The sequence below is a fragment of the Plecotus auritus genome, assembly GCF_963455305.1.
Source record: "Plecotus auritus genome assembly, chromosome: 12".
Classification (NCBI taxonomy): domain Eukaryota; kingdom Metazoa; phylum Chordata; class Mammalia; order Chiroptera; family Vespertilionidae; genus Plecotus; species Plecotus auritus.
In genome coordinates this window covers 16,495,796-16,518,297 of record NC_137778.1, presented here as the reverse complement: position 1 = coordinate 16,518,297, position 22,502 = coordinate 16,495,796, and positions in this window count along the sequence as shown.

Sequence of the window (22,502 nt, the reverse complement as noted above, 5' to 3'; positions counted from 1 at the left end):
AAGAGCAAAAGACAAAGAGAGAATCTTAAAAGCATCAAGAGAAAAACAGTTAATTACCTACAAGGGAGCACCCATACGATTGTCAGCTGATTTCTCAATAGAAACTATGCAGGCCAGACGGGAGTGGCAAGAAATTTTCAAAGTAATGAATAGCAAGAACCTACAACCAAGATTACTCTACCCAGCAAAGCTATCATTCAGAATTGAAGGGCAGATAAAGAGTTTCACAGATAAGAAAAAGCTAAAGGAGTTCATCAACACCAAACCAGTATTATATGAAATGCTGAAAGGTATTCTTAAAGAAGAGGAAGAAGAAAAAAGTAAAGATAAAAATTATGAACAACAAATACATATCTATCAACAAGTGAACCTAAAAATCAAGTGAATTAAAAACCTGAGGAACGGAATAATCTGGTGAATATAATAGAATCAGGGGCATAGAAAGGGAGTGGACTGATAATTCTCAGGGGAAAAGGGGTATGGGGGGGGTTCAGGAAGAGACTGGACAAAAATCATACACCTATGGATGAGGACAGTGCAGGGGAGGTAAGGGCAGAAGGTGAGGTGGGAACCAGGTGGAGGGGAGCTATGGGGGGAAAAAGGAGAAACAACTGTAATAATCTGGATAAAGATTTATTTTAAATAATAAAATAAAATAAAATAAAATAAAATAAAATAAAATAAAATAAAAATTTAAAAAAAAAGGGAGGCATGAATCTCCTTGTTTGCCTAGTAGACACCATGAAGGCCACCATGCTAGGGCCATATTGGTAGAGTACCACCCATGTGCCTTCCAAGGTGTATTAGTTTGCTAAGGCTACCATAATCTACATATAGAAAAGCCTAAACGACCGATACAACCTAACGACCAGAACAACTGGTCGACCAGTCGCTATGACAAACACTGACCAACAGGGGGGAGATGCTCAATGCAGGAGCTGCCCCCTGGTGGTCAGTGAGCTCCCACATCCAACCTCCCGAAGCCAGCCAACCTCCCCTGGGCCCTCCCTGCAGTCAGCCAACTTCTCGTGAGCCCTTCCCCCAGCTGACCAACATCCTATGGTCCCTCCCCCCAGGCAGTCTGCCAACCACCCTTGGTCCCTTCCCCTGGCTGGCAGGCCCCGATCAGCCTCACCCCAATAAGGACTGGGCAAGAAGGCCCTGATTGGCCTTGATCAGCCCTGACTGCCGGCCAGGCCTAGATAACCCACCCGTGCACAAATTTGTGCACCGGGCCTCTAGTGTTTATATAAGTGGCACAGGCTAGATGGCTTGACCAATAAAAATTTTGTTTTCACATTACTTGGAAGCTGAATGTTCAAGACCAAGATGTGGGTGGGGTTGGTTTCTTCTGAGGCCTCTCTCTATAGGGAACGGTTATAGGGTTAAGCCTCGACTGACCTGCTGGCAAAGTCGCAAACAAGTCCCAGCTTGGAGGGCTCAGTCCTCTAAGCATAATTAAGCTTGATCTTCTAACTGCTCCCTGGATCTTTCCTGGGTAGCTAATGGGCTGTGGGAGGGGCAGCAAGTGCTGCGAAAACAAGTGAAACTTACAAGAACATTGTAAATTACCTTGTTTGCTCCTGACTATAAAGAAAGCATCAGCTTTGCAATCTGAATCTGTTCTGTGGCCTCAACAAGGCACAGAAGATCCACCTAGAGCAGCCGTGGGCAAACTACGGCCCGCGGGCCGGATCTGGCTGTTCTATCCGGTTCTCTTGCTCTCCCCTCCGCTCCTTTACTTTGAATTTATATTAGTTCACACAAACACTCCATCCATGCTTTTGTTCCGGCCCTCCGGTCCAGTTTAAGAACCCATTGTGGCCCTCGAGTCAAAAAGTTTGCCCACCCGTGGGACCCAGCTTATTCTCTTTGTCTGTCTTTTTCTTCATCCTTCACTGGCCCTCCCTCAGGCTCGCCGAACCCTTGGCTGTGCTGGCGCGGCTCACCTCTTTTTGGTCATCTTCTCCCTGTGTCTTTACATCATCTTCCTTCTGTATGTTTCTGTATCCCAATTTCCTCTTCTAATAAGGACACCAGTCATATCGCATTGGGGCCCAACCTAATGATCTCACTTTAATTAGCTCTTTAAAGACCCAGCCTCCAAATACAGTCACTTTCTGATGTGTTGGGGGGTAGGACTTCATATGAATTTTGGGACAGTACAATCAGCCCATTCCCAGCCCAGGTCCAGGGACTCCAGGCAGAGAGAACGTCCTTCCAGAACACAGGCTCTGGGCGCATATTGAGGCCTGCAGGAAAGAACTTCACTGAGCCCGGAAATGGAACAGTGCAGAGGTTCCCACAGGGAAGCCCTAAAGAACCCAAAGAGGAGCCTTAGGAGAGGAATTTTCAGTTGGACACCTGACATTATCAGCCAAGAGAACTATAATAAACAAGAGGACCTATTCCTTCTCTATTTTCTCTTCTGTGTGCTCAAACACTGACCCTGGAGGGTGAGAAAGAAGGTGGAGGGAGGAGAGTGAAAGCACAAACCACTGGCCTCTTTGCCTGTGGGATGCAAAGCTGTGGGTCACACCCATTCTAGGGAAAGGAGAAAAGGGTGAATTGGATGAAAGATGAAAGCTTGATTTCTGAATTGGGCCTGCTGTGGACCAGGGAGGCTGGGGAGTAAGGCAGGTCAGAAATGTGAAGACAATGGGGTTTCACCAGCGGGAGACACAAGCCTGCTTTGGAAAAGTATCAAATCAGACTCTCTTGAAGAAACCATGGCTTTCTGGGAGGAGAAGCATTGCCTGCACCATCAAAATTGTCCTCAAAAATCAAGAGCATTACTCAGTAATTACGAATAAGTCCTTCACTTCCCAATCTTTTCACAATGATTCTGCCAGGAAAGATAATTTCCCAATAGCCACACACAAGGCCTTTGTTCTCTGGTGGCCTTGTGTCTGAGGCTTTCCCATTCTCTATGATTCACTCTCCGACTTCCCTAATTACTTCTCATGGACATACCAGGCCCCAAAGCACATGTGCAGGCCTGATTCCAGCATCCAACACCACAAAAACCCAGAGAACTCTTCGTAACTTCAAGGTACAAAAAGTCTTGTGCACCCTTGTTCTAGGACAGTGGTCAGCAAACTGCGGCTCGCGAGCCACGGTTTGCCGCTCCGTTGACTAATGAGTTTGCCGACCACTGGGATAGGGGCTTAATCACAAGGAACAACAACAGCCTATAATTACTGGAATCGAGAGTCTAGGTCAGTGGTCGGCAAACTCATTAGTCAACAGATCGGCAAACCGCGGCTCGTGAGCCACATGTGGCTCACGAGCCGCAGTTTGCCGACCACTGTTCTAGGACAATCCCAGGTTTACTTATCCTATAAGCACCCTACAAAAGGAGGCCATATTCAGCAATTCCAAGATGATACTCTTATCTCTACCTACATATGATGTAGCTGGCAAGGTCTCTACATTAGTCTGCTCAGGCTGCCACAACCAAGTACTACAGCCTGGTGGCTTCAGCTACACAAATTTATTGTCTCACAGTTCTGGACGCTGGAAGCTCTAAGTCAAGATGTCAGCAGGGCCCTGGCCAGTGTGACTCAGTCCATTGAGCTTGTCCCGTGTGTGGAAAGGGCTTAATTCCCAGGCAGGGTGTGTGTGGGAGGCAGCCGATCCATGTTTCTCTCTCACATCCATGCTTCTCTCCCCCATCCCTCCCTCTCTCTTGCTCTCACTCTCTCTCTAAAAATCAATAAAAAACATATTTTTAAAAAAAAACTTGGACAACAACAACTACAAAAAGACAGCAGCAGGATTGGTTCCTTCTGAACACTATGAGAAAGTATCTGTTTCATAAATCTCTTCTAGCTTCTGCTAGTTTGCTGGCAATCTTTAGCATTTCTCAGTTTGCAGAAGCATCGCCCCAATCTCTGCCTTTATCTTCACATGGTATGTCCTCTGTGCCAACCTTTGCTAATCAAATGTCATTTCCACTAGTTGAGAAAAAAAATGCATGCCCTAAAGTTGAGTTCTTTGAATGGGATATGAAGGCTTATATTGAGATATGAGGATTCATGTTTTATCTGTTACTTTAGCTGCTGTTGACTCATCTGTACCCAAGAGTTTACACACTAGGATTAAATGTGAGTAGAGCTTTGAAGTCAAAAGTATGTCGGGGGCTTTTATTTGCTTTGTTTGGAAATATTTTTCTTGGACTGTCTTATTTGATTTTCTATTATTTACCCAGGGAATTTAGGGCAGGCAGAAGTACATCAAAAGTTCCTTTGGTGCCCTTTGTCATCGAGTGACATAAGAACAGTCTGAAAATAATGGTCCTTGAGTGCATGCAGTAATTTTATTCAAGATCTCACAATTTCTTACAAGAGGTATTATTTTCTATTTTAATTATTTCTATTTTAGAGGTTATTGGAGTCTAGTCCAGGGGGAGAAAACTCAAAGAATAAAGTATTATGGTTCAATTCCTAGCCCATAAACTCTGTTTCTGAGAAAAACGAACTCCCTTTATAACATAGTCATCACCAGCTATCCTTTATCTGGGCATCAGCCACCTAAATGAAATCTAGCTTGACCAATCAAAGGTATTACTTATTTAACAAACATTAGTAAGTTTTACTATGTGTCTCAGACTATTCTATGCATGAGGAATATAGTGATGAGCAAAGTTCTCATGAATTTACATTTTAGTGAGGAAAACAGACAATAAACAAGATAAATATATTAGCATACTGAGTTGAATGGTGTCCCCTCCCCCTAAAATTCATGTCTACCAGGAACCTGTGAATATGACCTTATTTAAAAATATAAGTCTTGCCCAGCCACTGTGGCTTAGTGGTTGCGCATCAGCCCCTGAACCAGTAGGTTACGGTTCAATTCCCGGTCAGGGCACATGCCCGATTGTGAGCTCGATCCCCAGCGAGGGATGTGCAGGAGGCAGCTGATGGATATTCCTCTCTCATCAATGTTTCTATCTTTCTATCTCTCTCCCTTCTTCTCTCTAAAATCAATTAAAAACTCTTTTTAAAAAATAATAATACAAAAATAAAAATATAATCTTGTCAGAGTGGAGAGGGTGGGAGGAACTGGATAAAAGAAGATGAGACTAGCCAAAGAATATATATTTGTAGCCCATGGTCACAAACAAAAGTGTGGTGAAGGCCAGGTGAGTGGGGGTTGCTGGGAGGAGGTGAGCAAAGAGGGGGGAAATAGGAGTATCTGTAATAGTGTCAACACTAAAAATAAATTTAAATATATAGAGAGTCTTTATAGATGTAGTAAAGGTAAAATGAGATTATACTGGATTAGAGGGGGTCCTAGATCCAATATGACCAATGACCTTCTAAGAAGAAGATTTGGACACAGAGAAATACAGGGAGAATAACATGTGACCACAGAAGCAGGGATTGGGATGATGTAGTTTTGAGCCAAAAAAAAAAAAAAAAAAAAAAAAAATGAAAGGATTGCCAGGAACCACCAGAAGTGAAGAGAGAGGCATGATCAGATTCTCCCTCAGAGTCTCCAGAGGAAACCTACCCTGCCAAAACCTTGATTTTGGACTTCTAGCCTCCAGAACTATGAGATAACTAAGTTCTTTGTTACAGCAGCCCACGGAAACTAACACAATTTGTAAGTAATGATAAGGGCTAAGGAAAAAAAAAATAAAGCAGTGAAATGGGATAGGGAGTCGTAGGGAGAGACGGCAATGTTACGTTGGCCAGGAAAATCCTCAATGTAAAAGTAACATTGATTCAAGACAGAAGGACATGAGGAAGTAACACATGATTACACCTGGAAAAGGTGTCCCAGGCAGGAGGAGCAGCGAGTGCAAAGGCCCTGGGAAATGCCTGCCTGTTTAGAGAACAGTGAGTAGTCTGGAGTGGAATGAGAGATGAGAAACGTAGAAGAAAATGAGTTGAGGGAGGTGATGGGCAGGCAGGCCATGTAAATGCTCTAGAGACTGTTTTGAATCAGACAGAACAGAGCTCTTGCAGTGTTTGGAACAGGAGAATGAAGCAGAGGAGTGACAGGATCTGACCCGTATTTTAATAAGGTCTTTGAGTTATTGACATTATTCTGGGGGAAAAAAAAAGAGGACAGAAGTTAGAAAACTATTGCAATAATCTAGGTAGGAAATGATAATGACTTAGACCATGGTGGTAGCAGTAATACTGATTGCACAGGGTCATTTTTGGGGTCTAATTTGCAGATACGGTGGGTGTGGATCAAATGTGAGACATGAGTGAAAGAGAAGAATTAAAAATGGCTCCAAGGACTTGCCATTCATTGAAAGGAGAAGGTCGTGGAAAAGTAAGACATGTTGGGGAAGATCAAGAATCAGATTGGAACATGTTAACCTTGCGATGCCATTGAGATATATATGAGAACATTACTAGCAGTTGGGTATACAAGATGGATCTAAGGAGAAGTCTGGCAGTAGATACACGTTTAAAGTTGTTGGAACATAGAATCACATGTCTATGTATTCATTACATTTCTCCACAATACTTCTTGCTTCGCTGCAGAAATACTACATAATTTGACAATTCAGGAAGGGTGACCCTGCCTCTGACTTATGACAGTTCTACACCCTTCTTATGGGAAGAACTATAAAAATGATTTACAACAATCTCTCTAATGTTTTATATTGTTATATATTTACTTTATAACCCTTCTAGTAAAAAATGTTAGTTCACAATGTTAGAAGGCATCAAATAGGAAAAACACCATTTAAAAAGTAAAAATGGCAGTTAGAAAAGTTAATTAAGCCTGGCACCTTAACTTTGTTGTTGTTGTTGTTAATCCTCACCTGAGGATATTTTTCCATTGATTTTAAGAGAATGGAAGGGAAGGGGAGAAACAACAAGAGAAACATCAATGTGAGAGAGACACATTAATTGGTTGCCTCCCGCACACACCCAACTGGGGCCGGGGATCAAGCCTGCAACCGAGGTACATGCCTTTGACTCAAACCTGCAACCAATCGTACCTGCAACCCTTCAGTCAGTGGAATGGGCTAGGGTTTAAAGTTCTTTTTATGATCATCACACTTTGTGGGAGCAAGAAAGCATAGCCCCCATGGGAAATTTTAAAAAATCTTTTTATCATCTCAGTTTTTCAAAGAAGAAAAAATCATGTTTTATTTTAAATTAGTGAATGTAAGGTTTGTACTGATCAGTGAGATCCAACCACAAATTTGTTTTGATTCCTAGTATTTATTAAACATTGTCTCTTAAGAAGATGTAATAACTAAGAGATGACAAAAAAAGCACTTAACCATATTCACCATTAACTCATGATTTAAAAAAAGAACACAGCAAGTAAGGAATAGAAAAAAACTTCAATCTAATAAAGGGAAAATAAAAAAGACTAACAGCTAATATAATACTTAATGTGAAGCATTGAAAGCCTTCTTCCTAAGATTGAGAACAAGGTCAGGACATTTACTCTCACAATTTATATTCATTGTACTCTTCTAGTACACCAGTAATGTTGTACTAACAGCAATAGGATAATAGGGCAAGAAAAAGAAAAAGAAGGCATGCAGTTTTGATAGGAAGATGTAAAACTATCCTTATTTGCAGATAATCTGATTATGTACCCAGAAATCCTCAAGGAATCTACTAAAACAAGTCCCATTAAAATTGCCAAGTGAATTTGGAAAGGTTGGAGGATAATAGGGCAATATGCAAAAATCAATTATATTTCTATATACTAACAAAAAATAATTACAAAGTACAACTTAAAATAATGCTATTTACAATAACAATACAAAACATCATATACCTAGGAATAATTCTAGCAAAAGATGTGCAAGATCTCTATAGTAAGAACTACAAAAGTTTCTGAGAGAAATTAAAGAAGACCTAAATAAATACAAAGATACACTCTGTACATAGTTTGAAGAACTCAATACCATTAAGATAACTGTTTTAAATCAACTTGATCTCTTTAAAATCCTAAAATCCTAGCAGGCTCTTTTGAAGAAATTGACAGGATGATTCTAAAATGTTTATGGAAATGTGAAGAATCTGAAGCAGTTTCCTTCTTTGAAAAAGAACAAGGCAGGCAGGGGTGGGAAGAGATCGACCATTCTGAATAATCTATGAAGACCAGCTGGAGGGAATCCTGATAACCGAGGACAGAAAGTGGAGACCACAAAGAGACTGGTAGGAAGTGCGGAGGAGCGAAAGGGCTGGCAGGGCTCCCACAGTCAGCAGCTGAAGTTCTGGAGGGAGATCTCAGCTGGGGTTGCCACTGAGAACTCTGGGGTCTAAACCCAACGCTGGGCTCCCCAGCCCAGGACACCAGAACTGAGAAAGGTGACCACGCAACATCTAGCTGGGAAAAGCAGCAGGGTTGCTGTCTGCCAGGGAGAGACAGATAGATATACAGGCACTCTCTTAAAGGGCCAACGCACAAAATTTCCCTTGTAGCCACTCACCTGGGGCTCTGGCAGAGGTAGGGCAGAGTGAACTGGAGCTGTGTGAGCAGAAGCCAGGGTTGAGGGCTCTGGGGTTAGAGCTCTGAAGGCAAATACTCCACTTTTCTGTACAGAGTCAGTCCCTTATGCTGCAGATGAAATCTTTCTCCTGGGGACTTTTATCATCCAAGTAGCCTTTGCCTGGGGGGGAGGGAGGAGATGGGGGGCAATTACCCTACCATGTGGGAAAACCTCTCCTTCTAGCCCAGCCTTGGGCAAACTACGGCCCGCAGGCCGGCTGTTCTATCCGGTTCTCTTGCTCACCCCTATGCTCCTTTACTTTGAATTTATATTAGTTCACACAAACACTCCATCCATGCTTTTGTTCCTCCAGTTTAAGAACCCATTGTGGCCCTCCAGTCAAAAAGCTTGCCCACCCCTGTTCTAGTTTGTGGTCGACAGCCTGAAGCTAATCAAGACTGAAAAGCAATCAGATTTCAGGCAAAGGCAGGTCTCTGGAAGCTTTGAGTCTGCCTGGTCTCCTTCTGGGCCTGGGGCTAGGAAAAGCAGACTTTGGTGCACGTCTTGGTCCTTTCCAGACCCAGCAAAGGGAGCCACAAGCTGTGGATTTTTAATAGCTCCAACCAGGGTACTCAGGGCCAGTCACAGACAGCATCTGACATTGTCCTGCACTAGAGACTGGGATTCATACCAGATCTACCTAATACACAGACACAAACCCAAACAGGCAGCCAAAATGGGCAGAGAAAAAAACAAGCCCCAAATGAACGAACAAGAGAATTCTCCAGAAGAAGAGCTAAATGAAATGGAAATGAGAAATGGAAATCAGATACAGAGTTCATAATAATTGGCAAGGATGCTCAACAGCACAAGAAAAGATATACCAACCATGAAGAAAGACCAGTCGGAAATGAAGAATGACACAGCACTAACAAAACTACCATAAAAATGTTAATCAAGCCCTGGCCAGTTTGGCTCAGTGGAGAGAGCCGGCAGCTTGCAGACTGAAGGGTCCTGGGTTCGATTCCGCTCAAGGGCACATGCTCAGGTTGCCGGCTTGATCCCCAGTGTGGGGCGTGCAGGAGGCAGTCAGTCAATGATTCTCATCTCATTGATGTTTCTATCTCTCTTTCCCTCTCCCTTCCTCTCTGAGATCAATAAAAATATATTTAAAAATGTTAATCAAAACAGTGTGCTATTGCTGCAAAAATAAATAGATCAATGAAACAAAAATGGAGATTCCAGAAATAGAACTGCACATACATGGTCAGTTGGTTTTCCCTCAATATACCAAAGAAATTCAATGGGGCAAAAAAAGATATCTTTTGTACAAAAGCAATAGAAAATTGGAATCTATACAGACAAAAATAAATACATAAACCTCAACTGTCATCTCATTCCATACACAAAAATTAACTTAAGGTGGATCATACACCTAAACTTGAAAACTATAGCAATAAGGCTCTAGGGCAGTGGTCGGCAAACTCATTAGTCAGCAGAGCCAAATATCAACAGTACAACGATTGAAATTTCTTTTGAGAGCCAAATTTTTTAAACTTAAACTTCTTTTAACGCCACTTCTTCAAAATAGACTCGCCCAGGCCGTGGTATTTTGTGGAAGAGCCACACTCAAGGGGCCAAAGAGCCGCATGTGGCTCGCGAGCCGCAGTTTGCCGACCACTGCTCTAGGGAGATGAAGACTTCTTAGATCACAAAAGCACTAACCATAGAAGGGGAAAATTGATAAATTAAATACATCAAAATTAAAAACTTCCACTCATTGAAAACCATCACTTATAAAATTAATAGGCAGAGCCTAGGAGGAAATATATTTGCTAAACTTTTTTAAAAAATCTGCTATCCAGAATATATATATAGAACCCCTATAAATCGAGTATTAAAAAAATAAATGACAACCTAATATTTTAATGGAAAAATATTGGAACAAACACTTCACAAAGATAGTACAACTGATCAATAGGATATTTTAAAAAGCTCATTATTACTCAAAGAGAAATTCTAAGTAAAATCAGAATGAGATACTATTTCCTACTCATTAGAAGAGTTAACATCAAAAACTGATATACTAAATGTCGGTGATGATGTGGAGCAACTAGAACTCTCCTTCGCTGTGAAGATGGAACATGGTGCACCGCTTTGGAGAACTGTTTGGCAGTTTCTATAAACACATATCTAGCCCCCTGGCCAGCAATTACATTTCTACAATTTACCCAAGAGAACTGAAAACATATATCCACAAAAAGATATATATAACAATGTTCACAGCAAACTTATTCATTATAGCAAGTAACCGAAAACAACACACTGTCCATCCACAGGTTGCCTCTTGTTGAAGGGGGAGTGGGATGACTATAAAGGGACACAAGGGAACTTTCTAGAGGAAATTAAAATGATCTGTATGGTTTTTGTGGGTGGTAATTACATGGATATACACAGTTATCAAAACTCATGAAACTAAACTCCTAAAATCAATGCATTTTACTGTATGTAAATTATACCCGAATTTAAAATTTTGAAAAATTTTATAACATTTTTTTAAGTTAGGTGCCTGTGTTTTCTTCTGCTGTACAAGAAATGCTAAGAAAGATGACAAAGATATTTTTGTTTATTGATATTAGAGAGAGAGAGGAAAGGGAAGAGACAGAAACATCAATTTGTTACCCACTTATTTATACACTGAGTGGCCAGATTATTATGATCTCTGAATATATATATTAGAGGCCTGGTGCATGAATTCAAGCATGGGTGGGGTCCAGCCAGCCTGGCCAGGGGGAGGGGACATGGGCAGTTGGCTGGCCTGCCTGCTGGTCGAACTCTTGGTGGATGGGACAATTTGCATACTAGCCTTTTTTTATATGGGATATACACTGAGTGGCCAGATTATTATACTTTCAGAGATCATAATAATCTGGCCACTCAGTGAATATTCATTAGTTGATTCTTGTATGTGCCCTAACCAGGGATCAAACCCACAACCTTGGGGTATTGAGACGATACTCTAACAAACTGAGCTACCTGGCCAGGGCCAAAATTTTTCTTTTCGAAGCATTTAAATAGCTTAAGCACCTGGACACTTAGTCACCGCTTCATAGGTCTATGCCATTTAACAGTAATTTTCCAAATACACTTAAGGAACAGAAAACAAAATCCTATCTGGGAGCCAAATAATTTTAAAGGAAACGAAAATAAATTGGCAGTTCTGATTAACCTCCTCCTGACCCCTAAGTCAGGCAGCCCCTGCCCCTTCGTTAAGAAAGCCATGTGGGCCCTAACCAGTTTGGTTCAGTGGATAGAGCATCGGCCTGCCGCCTAAAGGGCCCGGGGTTCGATTCCAATCAAGGGCACATACCTCAGTTGCAGGCTCAATCCTCGGCCCTGGTTAGGGCACGTGCTGGAGGCAACCAATCAATGTGCCTCTCTCACATTGATGTTTCTCTCTGTCTCTTTCCCTCCCTTCCACTCTCTCTAAAAATCAATGGAAAAATATCCTCGTGTGAGGATTAACAAAACAGAAAGAAAGAAAGCCATGTTCAGTGATGTTGAGGGTTTCTAACAAATAGCACATATAGGTCAATGTGTGGCTTTAAACATTTTAAAAGACAATGTGTTACAATCTCTTTATTAATGAGTTGCATTACCAAGTGGTTTTCTTCCTGTCATTGCGCTACATTCTGTGGAGAGGTGGCTGCAGGGGTGCATTACATTTACATTTGGAGAAATTTCTAACCAAGGCTATAATTTCAGCTTTCATTAGCTCATGTTAAGTCAATCTTACTGACAATAATGAGCCCACAGGCTCACTTATTTTTAAGGCCATACTTTGTTCCTAACAATAAATCATGCTGTCGACATGGAAGAGGTTACAAGAGGGCACCCATCCAATTACTTGAATAGTCTTGCCAGATTATCTAAAATTATGCCAGTAAGAAAAGAGGAAATGACAAGCTCCCGTTTGCAGCAGTTTGAAATGAAATTTCTTTTATAAGACATTTCGTACCCTCCCTAACCCAGTAGCATTATCACACTAGAAGTTTTGAAAAAGGGTGTTATAAATGCTAAAACATGTTCTAGAATACTCTTTCTATTTCACTGAAGTCCATCGAGAAATGAAAGCGAAAAGCACTACATGCTCTTCTTCTCTGTATTACTCTTGTCCATGAACTTGGGCAGTGAGGTAGAGGACAGTGGTTATCAATAGTGGAACAGGGATACCCAACCTGCCTATGTTCTCATGCTTGGCACTGAGTCAGCTGACTGCTCTATACCATTGGTTCGGTTTTGGTTCTTTCATTCTTTTTTTTTTTTTTCCAGAAAATCTTGTCCAGAAAGATTTATTAAGGATCTAGAGATGTGAGATTTGAGCTGAGTTTTGAAGCATAGCGTTTTCCAATATAGTCAAGGGGGATGCAGAGTCTTTTTTTTTTTTTTTTTTAAGATTTTTAAGAGGAAAGGAGAGATGGAAACACCAATGATGAGAGTGAATCATTGATCAGCTGCCTCCTGCACGCCCCCTACTGGGGATCAAGCCCACAATCCGGGCATATGCCCTGACCGGGAATTGAACCTGACCTCCTGCTTCATGGGTCATTGCTCAACCACTGAGCAACACTGGCCAGGCAGTGCAGAGTCTTTTAAAAGACTCTACTAAAAAACAACAGAGGTTAAAAATGGCGGAGGATCACCACCTTCAGCATCACCCCAAGACCAGCCTACACACCTCCTTATCGCCCAACAACCATGAGCTCCCAAATTCGTCAGAATTACCCCACTGAGGTGGAGGCTGCGGTAAACCACCCCTACCCCCCACCCCCCACCCCCACCCCCGCCCACCTCTGCGGGCCACCCGCACCTACCTCTCCCTGGGTGATGTGGCTCTGGAGGGCGTGGGCCGCTTCTTCCTCGAGTTGGCGGAGAAGCTCCAGGGCTCTGAGCGTCTCTTAAAGTTGCAAACCCGGCATGGTGGCCGCCCTCTCCCCCAGGACGCGCTGAGGCCTCCCCAAGGTGAGTGGGCAGAACTCAGGGCGCCAGGGAGGCCGCCCTGGCCTTGGGGAGGAGCCTGACCCAGGCCCTTGTGGATCTGTGAGCCCTGGTTCTGCCCACTGACCCCCAACTCTGACTTCCTGCAGAGCCACTTCCGGGTGAGGAGGTGAAACTCATCAGGAAGATGGGCCACACCTGGCTCCCCTCCGCAGGCTGCCGGCCCCCAGGCTGGGCGGGGCGAGTGTCTCTAGGAAAGGCCCCCCTCCAGCACTAGGAGCCTGTGGAGCCCGGAGGCCTTTGAGGGGCCCCTCTGCACCCCCTGGTGTCTGCCTTTTGCCTGAGCGTCTCCCCGAAACTATTGGCCATATGGGACCAAATGGAAACAACCAAGCTTTTTGCAGAGAAAAAAAAAAGAAAAAGAAAAACAACAACAAAACAAACTTGTCTACAGTTTTGCAGGAATATACAAAACATTATTAGGCCTATAAATGGGGACAAACTAGAAACGTGTTTTATTTGTAGGTGTGAAAACTGGGCATACAACACTTCAATTCCACTCTGATGTCGTCCTACAGAGGAGCTATTTAAGATAAAGTTTCAGAGAAACAGTAATCCTGCCCCCTGCTTTCAGTTCTGGCAGAGAGGAAAAGGAAAAGCAATTTCTTTTATTATTTTCCTAGCTTTGAATATTCACAGATGTTTTAATATGTCAAAGAAAACAATTGATAAAGTCAATAACATCAAAATTTAAAATTCTGCCTGGCAAAACTCACCATAAGCAAAGTCAAAATACAAATGAAAAACCAAGGGAAAACATATTTGAACCTCATGCCATAGATAAAAGGATACTTTCCCTTACAATGACCTCAGGAAATAGAAGAATGGAAAAAGACAGGAATATACAAGCTATAATAGAAAAACGGGGGAAAGACAGAAATATACAAATCTAATGTAAAAGCTATAAATGCCTCTTAAATACATGAAAAGATGCCCAATCTCAGTCCGGGAAAAAAAAGAAAGAAAAATTTAAACTAAAATGAGGCACACTTTTTTATCTATCAGATTGCCAAATATCAAGAGTTTGTAGGCCTCAGTGTTGGTGAAATTGTAGAGAAACAGTAATCTCACACATTTCTGAGAAGAGTGTAGAGACAATGGAGACCATTCAGACAATGTAGAGATCAGATTGGAAGTGTCCATCAAATGTACAAAGACATTCACCCTATATTGTTTACAATAGCAAAGAATATCCATCAACAGGTTACCTGTTAAATAAATAATGGACTATAATCATAGAGCAGAAATGTGACATTGGAAAGAATGAGGAAGTTCCATACATTATGATCTGGGGGTGTGGTGGTGGGATCTGCATCTTTAAAGAAGGGACTTCAAGCCCTACATTTCATCCAAGCTCAGTTCTTAGAATAAGAGAAAAGATAGAAGAAAATGCTCCTCTCCCGATAATTTTAGAATTCAGAGAGCAAAGGAGGACTGGGCTCATTTCCAAGGGGGTCCATAAAAATAAGCAAAGTCTCTGTGAGAGAGAGAAAGAGAGAGAGAGTCTTAAAAAGGTCTATTTGCCACTATTTCTAGGGAGTGAAGGCTGAGGGGAGAGAGGCAGGGAAGGAGATGAAACGATATATTATCAATCTGGCCTACTGCAAAAAAGTGATTGATTACCAATCTTTCCGAACCAATCCCTGAGAAGTCATTTGGGCAGAAAAAGCCCTAAAATATACCTGATCTGAAACACTTAATCAATATTGGAATTAACCAGGCAAATTTTCTACTACCAGGAAGAAATGAAGCTTAGGTAGAGATCAGGTCAAATTATTTAAATAAATAAAAAAGTCACATTTCCAGCACCTGTGAGGACATTGCTTGAAAATATTGATTATGCTACTTATATATTAACTGATTTAGTGACAGCAATATCAAGGCTCAGAGATGTTCAAATTGGTCTAAGACAGTGGTCGGCAAACTCATTAGTCAGCAGAGCCAAATATCAACAGTACAACGATTGAAATTTCTTTTGAGAGCCAAATTTTTTAAACTTAAACTTCTTCTAATGCCACTTCTTCAAAATAGACTCGCCCAGGCCATGGTATTTTGTGGAAGAGCCACACTCAGGGGCCAAAGTGCCGCATGTGGCTCGCGAGCCACAGTTTGCCAACCACTGCCCCAACACATCAGAAAGTGACTGTATTTGGAGGCTGGGTCTTTAAAGAGCTAATTAAAGTGAGATCATTAGGTTGGGCCCCAATGCGATATGACTGGTGTCCTTATTAGAAGAGGAAATTGGGATACAGAAACATACAGAAGGAAGATGATGTAAAGACACAGGGAGAAGATGACCAAGGAGAGAGGCCTCAGAAGAAACCAACTCCACCCACATCTTGGTCTTGAACATTCAGCCTCCAAGTAATGTGAAAACAAATTTTTTATTGGTCAAGCCATCTAGCCTGTGGCACTTATATAAACACTAGAGGCCCGGTGCACAAATTCGTGCACGGGTGGGGTATCTAGGCCTGGCCGGCAATCAGGGCTGATCAGGGCCAATCAGGGCCTTCTCTCCCAGTCCCAGGCTGATCGGGGCCTGCCAGCCAGGGGAAGGGACCGAGGGTGGTTGGCAGGCTGACTGGGGGGAGGGACCATGGGAGGTTGGTCAGCTGGGGGAAGGGCCCACAAGAGGTTGGCTGGCTGCAGGGAGGTTGGATGTGGGAGCGCACTGACCACCAGGGGACAGCTCCTGCATTGAGCGTCTTCCCCCTGGTGGTCAGTGTTTGTCATAGCGACTGGTCAACCAGTTGTTCTGATCGTTCGGTTGTATTGGTCGTTTAGGCTTTTATATATGTAGATTATAGTAGCCAAATTTTTTAAACTTAAACTTCTTCTAACGCCACTTCTTCAAAATAGACTCACCCAGGCCGTGGTATTTTGTGGAAGAGCCACACTCAAGGGGCCAAAGAGCCGCATGTGGCTCGCGAGCCGCAGTTTGCCGACCACTGGTCTAAGAAATCTGTCTCATAAATGTAATTTGTAAAGAAGCACTGACTTAATTAATCAATAGATTGGGACAAATACTGTTTCTCTCTCTCTAGAAGTAATAAAAACGTATTTAAATAATAATAAGTTTATGGTGGAAACCCAGCAGACACCACTTTCACCAAGTGATCAATAGGTCGTGAAAGATACAGAAATAATGTGGAACTGTCACAAGTTGGAAGAGACTAAAGAGACAGATTAATTGCTAGTGAGGTCGTTGGAGCATCTCTTACCACATCCAGCTACATGAGAAACAGGATTCAAAAGAGAATTCTGCAGATAAAGAGGCTCCAAAATAACAAAGCAACAGGAACTACAAAAGCAAAAGTTGACCTACACATGGAAGACATAGTTTAACCTCTGTATTTAAAAATAAATAAATAAACAACAAAAAACTTCCCTTGCCCTGGCCAGCTTGTCTCAGGGAATAGAGCAGCAGCCTGCGAACCAAAGGGTCCCAGGTTCAATTCCCAGTCAAGGGCACATAACTCTGTTGCAGGCTCAATCTCAGTCTAGTACATGCAGGAAGCAACAAATCAATGTGTCTCTCTCACATCCATGTTTCTCTCTCTCTCTCTCCCTCTCTCTGTCTCTCTTTTCTCTGTGTCTCTTTCCTCCTATCTAGCACCATCTTTGTGATGAGTCTTTTGATGTTGAATAGAGGATTTGATTGTGTTGTGCATTCGCCATGGGGTAGATCATGCTCCTGGGTCACCCAGTAAGTTTCTGATGGACTGTTTTGGTTGCCTTAAAAAAGGTGTCCTTCCCTACTGCATTTAATTCTGACCAAGGTATTGGGCGACATGGTTCAGAGCACAGAGACCTCCTCTGTGGGTGTCATTTATTATTGTCCTTCAGATTATTTATTGAAGTTGGCTATGATTCCCCAGAAATTCCTCTGATAAGCACCAATTTTAAACATCACAGAGATGAGCAGAGTCAGTTTAGATGAGCAGGAAATAAAAACTACCCTTAATCTTATACAAACATCTCACTAAGCAATTAACTATACACATAATCATAATCTGATATTCTCAGTCATTTCATATATTAGTCCTTTCTCCCTTATTACACTATAAATTTTGAGAAGGGAGAGTCTATATCTTATATTTCAATAAGGTAGCATATTTAGTTCTATACCTAATTAATAAGTATGCATTGGTCTATTACCTTTTGGGACTTTTGACAAAATAATATTGTTTCTGAGAAAGATGACCAAAGCCTTCATAGCATAAAGACTCTATTTCCTGCCTTCCTAGCACCTAATACTCTTCACTTTGCTCACTCTTCATGAAAGAATCCTCTTCCAAATAGTCCTGTTGCAAGAATAATGCCCCTCCAATAGCAGACATCAGACTAACTATTTGGACATGTCTTTCTGAGGACAAATGGGTGGGGAGTTCTATGAAGGGTATATTCATGGTTTCCTTATTCAGGGGTGGGGAACATCCAGCCCACGGGCCATAGTAAGGCCCAAGAAATCATTTAGTCTGGCCCTGCCAAGGCCTTCGGGGTGAGTTAATTAAATGTTTGATTAAATATAGCAGGCTAATTTTTAAGTTGATCATGTTGTATGCCCCACAAATGATGTTGTCAAAAAATCCAAATGGCCCTTGGCAGAAAAAAAGTTCCCCACCCCTGGTTATCAAATATCACTACCCTTTGCAGACGGCTAGCATGTGCCAGCCACTGTATGTACATTATGATTGATCTTCACAAAGTCCATTGTGAAAGGTAGGCGCCGGCCACTTCCCTTGAGAGGTGAGGCGCTGGAGTTGAGCGTATCGGGGTGCTGGTCAAAGCGCTCAGCTCTCACTGGCAGAGTGGCTCTCCTAAAGTCAGTATGTTCCAAAGCCCTGACGCCTCGCCCTTCCTCCAGCCTGTCTTACAGTCCTTGCTTATCGATGCGAAGTGTGCAAGTAAGCAGGCCCTGACAATCTCAGGACGCTCTGAGCCCTACTTTCACAGGCCTGATTTAACGGATAAGGCCTCCGGGAAGGTCAGTGGTCTGTGTGCTCAAGCTTCAGGGAGAAAGGTTTGCGTTGGGACCTGGTGCCACCTGTTGGTTAATCCATGAAACTGGCGATGTGGTTTCATCCCCACATCCACACCAAAAATCAACCAACCAACAATTCTTTAAAAGGAGCAGCCAGATCAAGAACTTGTCAATCGGTCCAATTCTATCCCACCTCCAGCCTCTGAAATCCGTGCCCTGCCGGCTGGTGTCATGAAAACGTCACTGAATTGAGAAATTAATCCCCAATGGCTCCACCCACTACTGTAAACTCAGGAGGTGAGTTAACTTCCCCGCGTTTGGATTTCTTACCCAGAAACTAAAATGATACCTTCCTACATCCCACGTTTGTTGTGAGGATCAAACAAAACCATGTAAAGGAAAGTGGGGTGTGAATAGAATAATGCTCTGTGGGCATTATGTTCACGCTGCCCTTTGGGGGCACCTATCACGACTTTTCATTTAACGTTAGATTTCTCTGAGAGTTGCCCGTGTGCAGTGCATCTGACCCTCGCCTACTCCATCACAGGTTCCTGCCTTTGTCCCTGTCTGCCTGTGTCCGTGTTGTCGCTGCATCTGAACAGTGTCTCCTTCTGGGTTAGGAATTCCCGAGGCAATGGGCAGGACTCGCGTTACAAAGCCCAATGTTGCACCTATATTGGGAGCTCAAATATGAATGAGAATTTTAAATTTCATTCCTCAGTGAGCATGCGGTGTTGAGTGAGAATCAACTTTGAAATGCTTCAGGAAAAGGAAAAAAAAAAAAGATGACTTTTGGGAACAGAGAGGGCAAGGGAGGAAAAGTGAATTTCAAACAGGGATCATCTGAACTCTTGTTATGAAAGAGTGAGGGTAGCAATGCCGGTCCTGGAAGAGAATAATCTCCTTAGGTTTGTCGGGTATTTTTTTTCTTTTTCAAAATACTTTCACAAAACAGTCTGCAGGATAGAGATGTTGAACGACTTGTCCAGAAATCAGAGTGTACAAATCACTCTGTGTGTTTCTTGATTTCCTGCCCAGCATTCTTTCCATCATACCAGTGGTTCTCAACCTTCCTAATGCCGCGACCCTTTAATACAGTTCCTCAAGTTGTGGTGACCCCCAACCATAAAATTATTTTCGTTGCTACTTCATAACTGTAATTTTGCTACTGTTATGAATCGTAATGTAAATATCTGTGTTTTCCGATGGTCTTAGGCGACCTTGCTAGCGGTTCTCAACATTTGGGACATATGTTGAATATCATCTTTTTTGGGAAGCTTTTCATTGTGCCCTCAATTAGAGTTCATGGCATCATCCTCTGGAACGATACGATATGCGGCAACCAATTTTCTACTTAAGGGCTTTCTCCCCCGGCCCCTCTCCCCCTACTAAATTGGTAGTACACTATCCCACCATTTAGCACAATGCTTGGCACATACTGGCTAATCAATCATCATGAATTCATACTCACTCGATACTGTTCTGGGCGGTAGCTGCCATCTATTAGCTGGGAATGCACAGCTGATGGACATAAGGCAGGATGGTCCCTTTACCCTATTCATATCTAGAGACGTATAAGCAAAGAAACATGGCAAAGAAGCAAACCTCGTGGTTTAAGAGATGAACCAAGACTCTGACCACATTTAGAAATTGCTCATTTTCTTCATGTTAAACACCAGTCAACAGGGAAGGACCTTGATAGGAGCACTGAGCACACCATGTTATCTGATGAGTGAATATGAGTCTGAGTCTTGGGTTCAAATCCAAGTTTCTTTTCTCTGAACTTGCACAAGTGACTTCAACTCTCTGAGCCAAAATCCCTTTTTTTTAAATCTTATTGGAAACATATCCAGTCTCCTTCCTTCCACTTTTGCCTCTATACAGCATGTTCTCAGCACAACACTCTGTGACCCCTTTAGGGCAAGATCTTCTGCTCAAAGCCTCCAGGTGCACTGTTAATGCGAATGGGGATGCGGGGACGGGAGTCCTGTAGAAACAGCTCCAGGAGAAAGCAAAGCTTATCATTACACCGGAATCCCCGAGCTGAAAAAGATTGGATTCAGAACCGATCCGTTTTCACATGAAATTTACCACTGATTCTTTCAACATTACAAAAAGATTCCTCAGATTTATTAAATATAATTCAACATTATAAATGACTATTCAAATGAATTTAAATTTTTTTTTCTCCTGTTTGTAAAATGTTCCTACGCGATAATACCTATCAAGATTGTCATTAAAAATGTAATTGTCGCCAAAACCGGTTTGGCTCAGTGGATAGAGCATCGGCCTGCGGACTCAAGGGTCCCAGGTTCGATTCCGGTCAAGGGCACGTAACTTGGTTGCGGGCACATCCCCAGTGGGGAGTGTGCAGGAGGCAGCTGATCGATGTTTCTCTCTCATCGATGTTTCTAACTCTCTATCCCTCTTCCTTCCTCTCTGTAAAAAATCAATAAAATATATTTTAAAAAAATGTAATTGTCCTGTAGTGGGGTGGGAACCGGGTGGAGGGGAGCTATGGGGGGAAAAAGAGGAACATCTGTAATAATCTGAACAATAAAGATTTGAGAGAGAGAGAGAGAGAGAGAAAAGTTAAATGCAAAAAAAAATGTAATTGTCATTTAAAAATCTGGTCAGAAATTGTTTCATTGTTTCAAGTCTAAAGCCTGATACCAAAAATTCATGGTTGTGGAAGTGAGTTTATGTCTCTTATTTAAACTCTGACAAGATTTTATTTATAAAATTAAAGTTTAATATTATTCTAATTTTTTGTTTTTTATTTTTTATAAGTTTTATATATAATAACTTGTTTTCCCCAAGCCCCAGTATAAATCTTCCCAAATCCTCTTCAGTTTTCCTAGTCTTCATACAAATATCACTTTCTATGGGTGCTATTACATGAATAAATTTTGGAAATTACTGGAATAATGGTAAGAGTTTGAGACAGCAAGGTGGTTCAAATCTGCATTCAGGTACTCACTAGCTATAGGTGCCCTTGGATAAAATCTTTCTGAAATGTAGTTTCTTTATCTATAAAATGGAATAACAATAACTACTTGATCCAACTCCTGTGCAGACTATATGAATTGATGCATGTAAAGCACTTGGTGCAGTGTCCAGCATGTAGTAATTGCTCAGTAAACAATTGAGTCGTGATGGTAGTGAAGATAAAGGTGTTGGTTGATGCTAATGAAAAAATTATGAAACTGATTTTACAGGGCATTTCCTTAACACTCTCAGGGAACCAGAACTCTGACTTCCCCATACCTGGAGTTTTATGAAATATTAGAGGCCCAGTGCACAAAATCTGTGCAAGGGGCTCGGCCCCGGCCATGGCGGGGGCCACCTCTGCCTCGGCCCCCACCTGCCATAGCAGCTGCCTCTGCCTCAGCCCTCAAAGCCCTGGCTTCATCCGGAAGGTCATCCAGAAGGTCGTCCAGAAGGACATCTGGAAGGACGTCAGGTCTAATTAGCATATTATGCTTTTATTATTATAAATAGGAAAAATTGCACACACTTTACAAGAACAAGAGTTCAGAACCTTATTTCCCACATACTGTGCTGAAATTTTTTTTTTAAGTTTATTAAATTAGGCTTGGTATAGAAATGGTCTCGGCATACTACCCATATTTCAGGGCACTTAATAAGAATTTATTTAATTTGACCCTGAAACCATGAAATGTAGCCTAAAGAAAATATTTCATTTTGTTCTGTCATATGGTTCACTTGTCTTGGGGTGAGATATAGATAAGAAATAAACATGGCATCATCATCACTCTAAGAAAGAATCTCATGAATTTTTCATACATGCGTGACATTAATATACCTTGAGTATGCTGAGCCTGTTACTATTTTTTTTACTTATATTTATGATATTCTGCTATCTGCAAGTGAGATTCCAACGAGAAGGAAATATTTATATACACCAGGGAGTCATACATAATTCAACACTGGAGCGGGAAAGAAGAAAGTGTTCCAGCATGTAATACAACTTCCCTTTCAAGGACACATGTATCTGAGTAGAGTTCAAGATCAAAG